The 10,385-nt window shown below is 59.0% G+C and overlaps 1 long non-coding RNA gene across 1 annotated transcript; it reads right to left on the bottom strand.

Annotated features, from left to right (window-relative positions):
* Positions 1-848: 848 nt before the first annotated feature.
* LOC124231344 (uncharacterized) lies at positions 849-9,097 on the bottom strand. Its single transcript, XR_006886499.1, has 3 exons — positions 6,385-9,097; positions 4,434-5,405; positions 849-1,518 (listed from the first exon to the last, which is right to left on the bottom strand). It is a non-coding gene; the product is annotated as an uncharacterized LOC124231344 (long non-coding RNA).
* Between the last annotated feature and the right edge of the window lie 1,288 nt (positions 9,098-10,385).

Raw genomic sequence — 10,385 nt, 5'->3', positions numbered from 1 at the left:
AAGCAAAGACAGTCCTCTTTTAGCTCGATTTGGGCAGGGTCAGCAGTGCCAGCTCGTCCCTTCTCCGTGGGCCATCTGCTACAGGGACCCCAAGCAGAGCTGGGGCTGGAACCCTCTGCAGGCTGAACTCACATTCGTGAGGATGGAAGTGCAAGCTGGAGGATGCACCAGCAGACCCTACAGGCAAGGCTGTGCTCGGCTCTGAGAGCCGCGGGCCCGGAAAAGACAACTGCGGAGACCAGCAGGCTGACTTTCCCTTGTGTACCAGGAAGTCTGGGCCGGGCATCCATAGAGGCACAGCGCCCCACGATGCCACCAGGGACACAGAGTCTTTTGACTTTCTGTCCATATCCCGTGGGTCAGGCTGGTTCACGTGTCCCCCTGACTGCCGTGTGAACCAAGACATGTAGTTGTTTAGATGGGCACGTTGCTGGCCTTGAACTAAGCTGGTGGCATTCTGCAAACAGGCTGCAGAGGCCACAGCAAAGAGACACCATGGGGCCGGCCTCGGGGTCCAAGTTTGGCCACGGGACGCTCCTGCGCAGGACTCTGGGTCACAGCAAGTGACCCAGAAGCAGGACATTCTGGGCACTGCTGTGGCGAGTGCCCAGGGGGCAGTGCCAGGGGCAGCGGTCTCCTCACCAGGCTACCTTCTGGGCCTCTCTGAACCCTACTCACGTCCAGGTCTCCTTCTCTGGCCTTTCAGCCGATCCCAGAGCTCCATGGAAGGGGTTCAGAGTTCACCTCCACTGTTTGCAATCAGCAAGCCTGAGCGGTACAGCAGTTACGGTTCAAAAAGTAAAAAAAAAAGTAGGAGGATGCTTAGGCGACAAGACTCTGCTGCAGAGAAGTGACTGGGAGGGGCCGTTCTGGGCCGCGTCAGGACCAGGACAGAGAAGAGGAGAAGGTGGGTGTCCTCTCACCCCCTGCAGGGGCTGCCCATGGAGCCCCTGGGCCCCTGAGGGGTTGGCCTCAGCATGGTCTTCTCGGCTCCCCTACTCCACAAGCCTCAGCCTGTGGCTCTGCCTGGGTCCAGCCACGAGAGCCCAGGCTCCTGGACGCCACTCTGGCCCTGCTTTCCCAAAGGGCAGGTGGGCAGATCTCGGGGGCCCTGGGGGTCCATGCAGGCTCCACCTTACCAGGTAATTCCTGCTCGGCCCAGCAAACGGGTGTGAGTTCTTCCCATTTACTTATTTATTTTTATTCTGGTAAAATACACAGCACATAAAATTTACCATTTTAATCACTTTCAAGTGCACAATTCAGTGGCACGAAGTCATTCACGGCATCGTGCAGCACTCATCGCTACCTAGTTCCAGCACCTTTCATCTGGGTGCACAGTCCCCCCCAGATTCAGGTCCTTGAGGAAGTATCTGGTGAAAGTTGTCGTGGGTCTCAGCCAAAGGCCATAGGAGCCACGGGAAGTCCCTGCTGGACACCCCCAGTGACCAGGCCACCACAGGTCGTCCGTTTCCTCCGGGCAAGCCCCAGCTGTGTTTACTTTCTCCTCACCGGCACCTGGGGAAAGTCCACACCCGGCACGTCAAGATCAGCTTTCAGGAGAACATTCCACCCCCTGCAAACCTCGGACACAGCGAGGAAGCGAGCATGACCTTTCCCCAGGTCTGAAGGTCCCCGAGTGTGTGGTCCTTGGTAGGGGAAAAAGGAAGATGTCTGCCCTGCTCTTGACCTTGAGCATTAGGGGCCAGCAGGTCACCTCCCCAGGCATTCCTGGGCATCCTGGCTGGCACCTGTCTTGGAGGGGGTGCTGACAGGGGCCCCAGGGACCGCCTCCAGTTAAGCAGTGCTGGTTCCCACCAAGACACCGGCACAAAGGCTGCGGTCCTCCCACCTTCCCCAGCACCAGCCGCCTTGGCACATCTAGGTGGCTGGGCCCCAGGATAGGGTCCCACTACAGATGCCTCCCTCCGGGAGAGGAATCTGCAACTGCAGTGTCTCTGACCTGGGCGTGCACACACACACACGCAAATACGAGTGAACGTGTACATGGGCATCAAAGCCCACAATGTGGCCGAGAGCACAGAGGTCAGGGAGCCCTGCCCATGCACCTCCGGCCGCTGCCCTCCCCCCACAGAGCCAGACGGGAGGAGGGGCGGGGCACGGGCGTTTCGGTTCCTCTTTTGTCCACACCAAGACTCTTGTCCCAAAATCTTTCCGTCCATGAAAATGGCTGGAGATGCAATTAACCAAGTCCCGCTCTCCTCAACCCCCTTCACGTCTGCCAGCCTCCGCTTTCTTATTCAAAGTTTTCCATTTCTACAGGAAACCCAAATGAAGGTCGAGTCCCCCGTGGGGGGCCCGGGCCTTGCTCAGCGTGGGCTCCCTGCTTTGTGAGCTCAGCCTGGGCCCCTCATCTCTCTGAAGGTTGGGCTCTTCATCGGTACCATGTGGTGACATGGCATATGCTTTACAAGGTTCTCCAGGGGACCCCGGAGGCCACCTAGGAGGAGGCTGGGTGACCCAGGAAGGTGTCATGCCCCACTTCCCACCAGCTTCTGACCGACGAAGCAGGGGATACATTCCTGGCCTGAAACTTGAGGCTGTTACGGGGCTGTTTGCTCGGCTGCCCTCTGCCATGGACTTAACACCCACTTTCCCACGGGGCCAGGCAGCCACCTGTCTGCTAATACACCTTTACCCTCCCCTCGTCCCCGGTGCCAGGTTGCTGGGGCCCTGGATGCCTCGTCTCTGCATGGGGTGGGGTGGCAGCAGGCACACTCCACAGCGAGAAAGGGCTGGGGCTCCAGGGGCAGGAGCCATGCTGGTCAGTGTGGGTGGAGCGCTACAGGCCTGCTGTCCACCTGAACCAATGCCTATCCAGCGACCAGAGGTTGCAGGTGCTACTGGAGGAAACTGAGGCCTGGCCAGGTGGAGGGGTCAGCCTGCACCCACGGCCAGCAAGAGACTGACCCCAGCCCGGGTTCTGAGCACTTTTCCCTGTCACAACCTGCCTTCCATCCTCACGGGCCAACAGTGCAGGGGTGTGGCCCATGCCTGCCCACACATCACCCTCGGCACCCACCGCTCTGGGCTGGCTGAGAGCTGGGGCGCCCACGGGAGCCGGCCTGGAGCTGTTTCACTTGGCAGGACATCACTCTCCGCCCCCAGCTTAGTGCCAGCCAGAAGGTTCTGCAAGACCAGCTCACTTCCTCCCAGCCGGTCCGTCTCAGGCTCAGGCTCCCACACGGAGAAACGGAAAGTCAGGGCAAGTCCCGAGGCTACTTCCCAGGAAAGCCCCGACGGAGTCCCACTCCCTCCAACATTTTCACTTTAGCCCCAGGAGGAAAGGGGATTTCTTTCTCCAACAGGCAACACTGCTGTCACATGTCCCAGTCCAGCCCTGCTGGCCGTCACCAGCTTGTCCTATAGCCATGGAGCCGTAACACCTCCAGGGAGAGGGCACCCGTGATGGACGGGTTGCACGGAGCGGGGGTGAGGAGGCACCCACCCAGGCCAGCGCCCAGCGCACCCCATGACTGGGGGGACACTAAAACACTCCAGCACAAAACCCTCTTCCCTGACAGCTTGCCTCGTGCCTTTCCAGGCCCTCCTGGGGGTGATGGGGTCCGTATGTGGGATATGTATGTACCTGAGTACGGCAGCAGGGCCACCTGAGCAGGGCCTGAGCCCCTTCCAGGGACCAGGGCCACTGCAGGAAGGAGACTAGTTAGGTTTGGAGTGAGAGGAAGGTGAAGTTCCGGAACAGGAGGGCATCCTGGGCTCTGGCCAGGATGGGGGCCTACGGGGACCCTGGTGGGGGACAGTAGCCTAGAGGAGCTGGACCTGGTCGCAGGAGAGGTGCTCGGCCCCTCCTCCTCTTATCAGCCGGTGCCCTGGTCTCATGGTGTCTCCTGGGCCTCAGCTTCCCCACAGGGCCTTATAGGACTGCCTGGTCCCAGCCCCTAAATCCAGCTTTCCAAGACCCGCGATGGCCCATGTCCCCCTCTCCCGTCGCCTGACTTCCTTTTTCTTTTGTCCTTGCTGTCTCTCCTGAACCCGGAAGAGGTCTGTACTATCGTTCACTGACTTTCATCCTACGTGCCTAGGCGCACCCACTCTGTGCCAGACCCCCCGCAAGCCTTGGGGCTCTGGTGTGACCCTGACACTGAGAAGTGGGACAGGGAAGCCCCACTCAGCAGGTGATGTTGGAGGAGGGACCTGTGGAGCAGAGGGAGCTGACCTGAGCACATCATGGGAGTGAGCTCTCCAGGCAGCAGAAACAGCCAGTGCAAAGGCCCTGGGGCAGAGGTGCTTGGACAGAGCAGAGCAGCTAAGCTCAGAGTCAAGGCAGGGCAGACGTGGCCTGGTAAGACAGTGCTTTGAGGGTGTGAGCTGGGAGAGCAAGATCTGACTCCCAGCTCCTCTGACACGGGCAGGTGTCCCCTTAGGGCCCTGGCCCGGCCAGCACTCACCCTTGCTGCTGGGCTGACCTGGATGACTCCACTTTCACACGGGGTTTCCCCGGCAGCTGTCCCTGTGGCAAGGAGCCTGACCAGGAAAGTCCCAGACCACAGTCGATGAGGAAAAGTTGGCTCCAGGCCAGGCCTGGCCAGGCAGTGAAGCCCTGCAGGAGCTGCCGAGGCCAGGGGGTTCTGGCTCTGGCTCATCCCAGGCACAGGGAACGTGGGGCCTGTCAGTCCCCCACAACACCCGCAGGGACCACAGGGCCCAGTCACTCCTCTGAGGTGGACCGGCCTCCTCTGCGCCGTGCTCATCGCCCTGCCTCTGCGCTGCCTGGCCCTCTGCTGTGTGGTGACGTGCAGGGACGTGGGGGTGGTCCACGGTCCACGGGTAGGGGTGGAGAAGTCTGGAGGGGAGGGAGCCACAGCCGCATGTGGCCAGAGAAGGGCACATTGTGGAGGCGTCCCAGGGCAGCTGAGGGGGCCAGCGAGGGAGCTGCACCCTGACCTGATTCAGAATTGACAGACCGGAGATGATGAGAGCAGATCCCTTCTGGCCCATTCCATGATGGTGTTCAAATTCTCTACGGTGCTCTCACACCAGGTCCTGCCCGACCCGTGCACCCCCGGAAGGCTGAGTGAGTGGACTGTGGCTGTCCCAGCCTGTGATGGCAAGGCGGGAGGTGCGGCCGAGGTGGGGAGCCGGGCGATGGACAGAGTCGGGGCCGTGTGGCAGTGCTCCAGAACTCCAGAAAAGGGGGCACAGCGCAGGCCATGCCCAGACACAGACGGCTGCGTGTTCCTGCGTCCCCGCCGGCCTGAGGATTCCAGAGGGAGCACACAGTGGCCAGGGGGGCTGTGGGTGGGACACAGGTGAAGAACACAGGATCCAGGGCCTCCGTCGACTTCCCACTGTCACGTTCTCGTCGCTGGGAGACAGGCCTGCCCTGGGGTGGGGTCACAGTCCTGAAGGGAGCTCAGGGTCTGAGGAGAGAAGGGGAGGAGGGGGCACCTGGGGCCTGCAGGGCATGGAGACAGTGCAGGGGCACTGACCCCAAGGGGGCATGGAGGAGAGGAGAGCCACAAGATCCAGGGAGCTGGGGGCGGAGGGCAGCACGCCCAGGCTCGGGGAGAGAAAGCCTGGACACCGTCACCCTGCAGATGCCGTCATCTTGAGGGGCTTAGTTAACACCCCCATAGGCTGTCCCATCGGCCGCTCCACTGACACTCAGTCTGCCCCCTTCTCAGTGGAAAGCACGTACCTCTGAGTTCCTTGCTGGCCAGCCTGCCAGCTGGAGGCTGCCCAACCTCCCGTGTGCCTCCTCTTTCCTGGTTCCATCATCCTGCTATAGTGGACTGACACCCCTCTCGCTCTGGTCCCTGTGCTGGGGATCAGGGTCCCTCTAGAAATGTAGAGCCCACATGGAACACACCTAGGTTCTCCTGAGGTGACCCCACTCACCAGAGCCCACTCAACGACGGGCACTCACTCAACATCCTCTCCTTCTGGGCCCTGGACCCTCGGGGTCCTCTCTGACCACCCACCCACATGCCCCACCCTGCTTGGGGCCAAGCCCCCACTCCTACCCAGGGGCCAGCTCTCTCCTTGTTGCTTCTTCCAGGAAGACTCTGAAATTGGTGTCTCAGCCTGTGGATGGGCTGTGCCTCAACAAACGTTCCAAGGTCATCTCAGACACACCGTAGTGAGAGCCAAACTCCCAGCATCCCTCTGGATCAGCATCAGCACCCCAGCCCCTGCCTCCTGCCGGCCGGTCTCAGCCCCGCTGACCTGCTGGCCCACTCTGCCCACCCCTCACCTTGGCTGCCCTCCACAGGCGGCCAGGTGACCCTCTAGATGCCATTTCACCACGCCCCTCCCTGCTCTGACTCCTGGGGCTCCCCAGTGCCACCAGGTTGAGCTCTAAGCCCCCTTGTTCAAGTCCCATGACCTTCCTGTGCTCACCTCCAACAGACTCCCGGCCCCCAGGACGGCTCTGCTGCCTGTCGTCTGTCTGTCCCCCTCCTGCCTGTGTCCTTAGCTCCGTCTGCACCTGGCTGGGCGTGCCCTTGGCATGGGGTGGCGTCCTCTTGCAGGCAGTGGTGGTGGACACCTGCCATGTCTGGATTTGAGCAAAGCCTATCCCGTTCCTCGAAGGCCACTTCCTGACAGCCCAGCCGTGTCCTCACGTGCCAGAGTCCATGGCCTGATGCCTTGCGTGCCCCTCGCCTGCGTCACTCTCCTAACTGGCCATCAAGCCCCAAGCACCTCAGGAGAAGGAGCTTCTCAATTCGCCTTATTTCACAGGTGGGGAGGATGAGGCCCAGAGAGGGCAGCTTGCTCCAGGCCACACAGTGCGGAGGACGGAGCTCATTCAGAGCGAAGCGGCCCTGCTCGGCCCCCCAGGGACTGTGTGCAGCTTGCGGGGAGAAAGCACAAGCCACTGGCCTGCTCCTGCTGACACGAAACCAGGTCGGGTTCCCCAGAGGCAGGTGGCTGGCACTGGATGGGCAGCTGGGGGACAAGGACATGCTGCCATAGGATGCTGGCTTGATGCGGGCAGGAGGACGGAAGCCCAGGGCACTGTCTGGGTCTGCCGCATCCCGAGGGTGAACTCCGCAGGGACCCCAAGCGGCCACAGGAACACTCGGTGCGGGCAGGGCCGGCTGCAGGCGCCGGAACAGCCCACTGGTCCACAGAGCCAGGCGAGACACGCTTGGGTGGCGGCATGGTCACTTGCCCCGTGCGACCAGGCATTGGAGCATCACATGAGAGCACAGAAAAGGCACCAGGAGGGGACACAGGCTGAGACCCCACGCGGCGGAGCCCCTCTCTTATCTGGGGTGGGGGCCGCGTGTGGTACAGTACCTTAAAACACTTAAATTTTCAAAATATTTTCAAGATTTGAAAGAAAAAAGTCTACGTGCAGAGTGTTATTTTTGGTATTTCGAGGAAACGGTTAAATTTCAAATATTTTTCGTTTTGATTATGCGCCCCTTCAGGGAGGAGAATCATTGCAGGGGGCTTCCGAACGTGGTTCCGGCTGATGCTCTTCAGCTGGCCTGCGCTGCGTACCAAGGACGCAGGGAAATCGCAGGCTCCCCCGGCGCCTGGGGCTGAGGCTGACATTGCGAAACCGAGTCTTGTGGGACAAAGCAACTGAGTAATAGAGTGAAGTTCTTAGAAACCGAGAGTTTCAGTTTAAGAAGAGCCTTCCTAACGCTGCGTCTAAAAGGGAAACGGTGTCCTCGTTCGTTTTTGTGTACGTTTCCTATGTATTCTATAATCTAGGCTGGTCTCATGGAACAGCTCAGAGAATGACACCAGCAGCATCTGACCATGCCGGGGTCTTGGTTCTGAGATCCCGTTCCGGACCAGAAGGCACTGGGGCAAGGGTCCATCCCAAGCCCGAGACAGCGGAGCAGAGGGTGAGGCTGGAAGGAGGTGGCGCGTGGAGACGGGAACCAGTCAGAATGAAATCCCAGCGGCTGAATTTTGGACAATCTGAGTGGCAAACAGAATAATGGCTGTCACTCATCTTAACACTTTGAATGAACAGAAATGCATCAATCCAGAGATAGATTTTCTAAAAATCTAAAGCTAAAACTAAACAAAAAAAGTAGAAGAGACTGGGCCGAAGGGGAAATAGAGGGAGGTCTTCCTTTACAGAGCGTCGCCGTCCACGCAGAGGACCGAAGGGCGAGCAGCGTAATCTGCAGCCCCCAGCATGGTCACTGGCTTCTCCTGGGACCATCAGAGTGGTGGATGCTACCAGGAAGGGTTCCTGGGTGCGGGGGTATCCATCGGGACAAAGTGGGGCAACCCATGTCACTCAGGACTTGCCAAAGGGGAACCCCACCTGCACAGTGGAGGGTCCTAGATGCCCCTCGCCCAGCAGGCCGAAGTTGGGGGGCCCGATGTTGGCCACCTGCCTGCTGATGAGCAAGCACACAAGCCACCAAGGATCTGGCCGGAGACGTGCGACTCAGAGCTCAGCGGGCCTCCAGCCCAGGGTTCTCGGCCACAGAGCTGCTCACGTCAGGGGTGGGGTACCCCAGGGTGTGGGGGCGCCCCACACGTCGTAGGGTGTTAACAGCACCCCCCAGAGTGACAGCCACAAACATCTCTGGACGTTGGTAAACATCTCCTGGGGGCAAAGTTAAGGTTGGCAACGGCTACCATAGACCCTACCTCCAGCAAAGTGGGTGTCGTCAACAAAAGAGTCTGGACTGAGAGGCTGGGTGCGAACCAGTGGGGAGCCTGGCAGCCACTGGGATGGTTGGGGATGTTCAAAAGGGTCTGGAGAGCAGACAGGACTCTGGCACATCCTGAGGGTGGCGAGGGGACACTCTGCTCATCCCAGGAGAAGTCAGCTGATGTTGTTAGCACCCAAATGCCTGCAACTTGCTCCCAAAACGACACATGGACACGTACCACGCATGTCGACTTGGAGAGAGGTAAAGAGGGCACGTGAACCACTTCTCGGGGAGAGTGTGGGCGATCCTCCTGTTCTTCAAACTGCAAAATCCTGAACACTTTTCACAACACACACGCATTAGGATGGTAGTACCCAAAAACAAAAACAGAAACGACAAGAGTGGGTGAGGGTGTGGAGAAACTGGGTCCCTGTGCAAGGCTGGTGGGAATGTCACACAGCACAGCTGCTGTGGAGAACAGCATGGTGGCTCCTCAAAAATTAAAAATAGAATGATCACATGATCCAGAAATTCCACTTGTAAATATACACCCAAAAGAAGGGAAGCAGGGTCTCAAAGAGAGATTTGTACAGCCGCGTTCACAGCAGCACTATTCACAAAGCCAGAAGTGGAAGTGAGCCAAGTGTCCACCGACCCACGAATGGTTAAGCAGAGGTGGTCCATCACACAATGGAATAGTACTCAGCCTGGAAAAGGACTGAAATTCTGACAATGCTGCAGCGTGGATGAACCTCAAGAACGTTACACTGAGATAAGCCAGTCACAAAATGACAAACACTGTGTGATTCCACTCATATGAGGTCCCTTGAGGAGTCAAATCTATAGAGACAGGAAGTAGAATGGTGGGTGCCAGGGGCTGGGGTCGGGGGGGGGGAGTTAGTGTTCAATGCGGACAGAGTTTCAGTTTGGGAAGATTGAAAAGTTCTGGAGATGGACAATAGCGAAGGTTGCACAACAATGTGAATGTACTTAGTGCCACTGAACTGTACACCTAAAAATGGTCAAAAAGGTAAATTTTACATTGTGTACATTTTACCACAACTTAGGGAATACTGGTTCAAAAAAAAGTTTTCACAACACCACATTGGGGAAAACTTGCAGTGTTCTGGACCACAGCTTCTGGCATTCAAGCTGACTTCTCTCTTGGACTCCAGGGTCCTTTCTGGAGAGAAATCCCAGCCACAATGCCCTGCCTGGGTGACCACACAAAGCGACCTGCGAACAGGAGGTCGGGGGGATCGGGTGAAAGAGGAACTGATGTCCTGGTTGCTCCTGTCCCTGGGCCACCAATGGTGGGGGACAGACGGACTTCCACTCTGTTCTCTGGAGGCTGAGAGCCGCCGGCTCCGTCGTCCTGAAATTTGGGCCCCACGGCCCACGAGCCTCCCAGCACTTCCTGAATGTCTTCTGAGACTGTGGCCTCAGACTTTCAGCTCTGAGAGGGACTGACACTGTGGCCTGGGACATGCGGAGCCAGCAGCCCCGAGTTCCGGGGTGTTCTGGGGGTTTCTCTCCACTTCTCTCCAGGGCAGCCTCGTGGTCCACCCTGCGGCCTGGTTTGGTGCAGCCTGTACGGACCCCTCTGTGGGGGTGACTTCAGGTCGGAAAACAGAAGTTCCAGAACCCCACATTCAAAGGCGCCCTGGTGGCCGGGCCCCGGTCAGGGGTCAGGGAGAGCGCGCTGCCCTCTGGATAACTCTTTTTATGGGCCAGGCTCTCTGCGGGGTCTGGACTTGGGAGAGTTTCTGG

The sequence above is a fragment of the Equus quagga genome, chromosome 21, assembly GCF_021613505.1.
Source record: "Equus quagga isolate Etosha38 chromosome 21, UCLA_HA_Equagga_1.0, whole genome shotgun sequence".
Taxonomy (NCBI): domain Eukaryota; kingdom Metazoa; phylum Chordata; class Mammalia; order Perissodactyla; family Equidae; genus Equus; species Equus quagga.
Note: the sequence above shows the minus strand (reverse complement) of the source record. Positions and strands in the feature narration are given on the sequence as shown.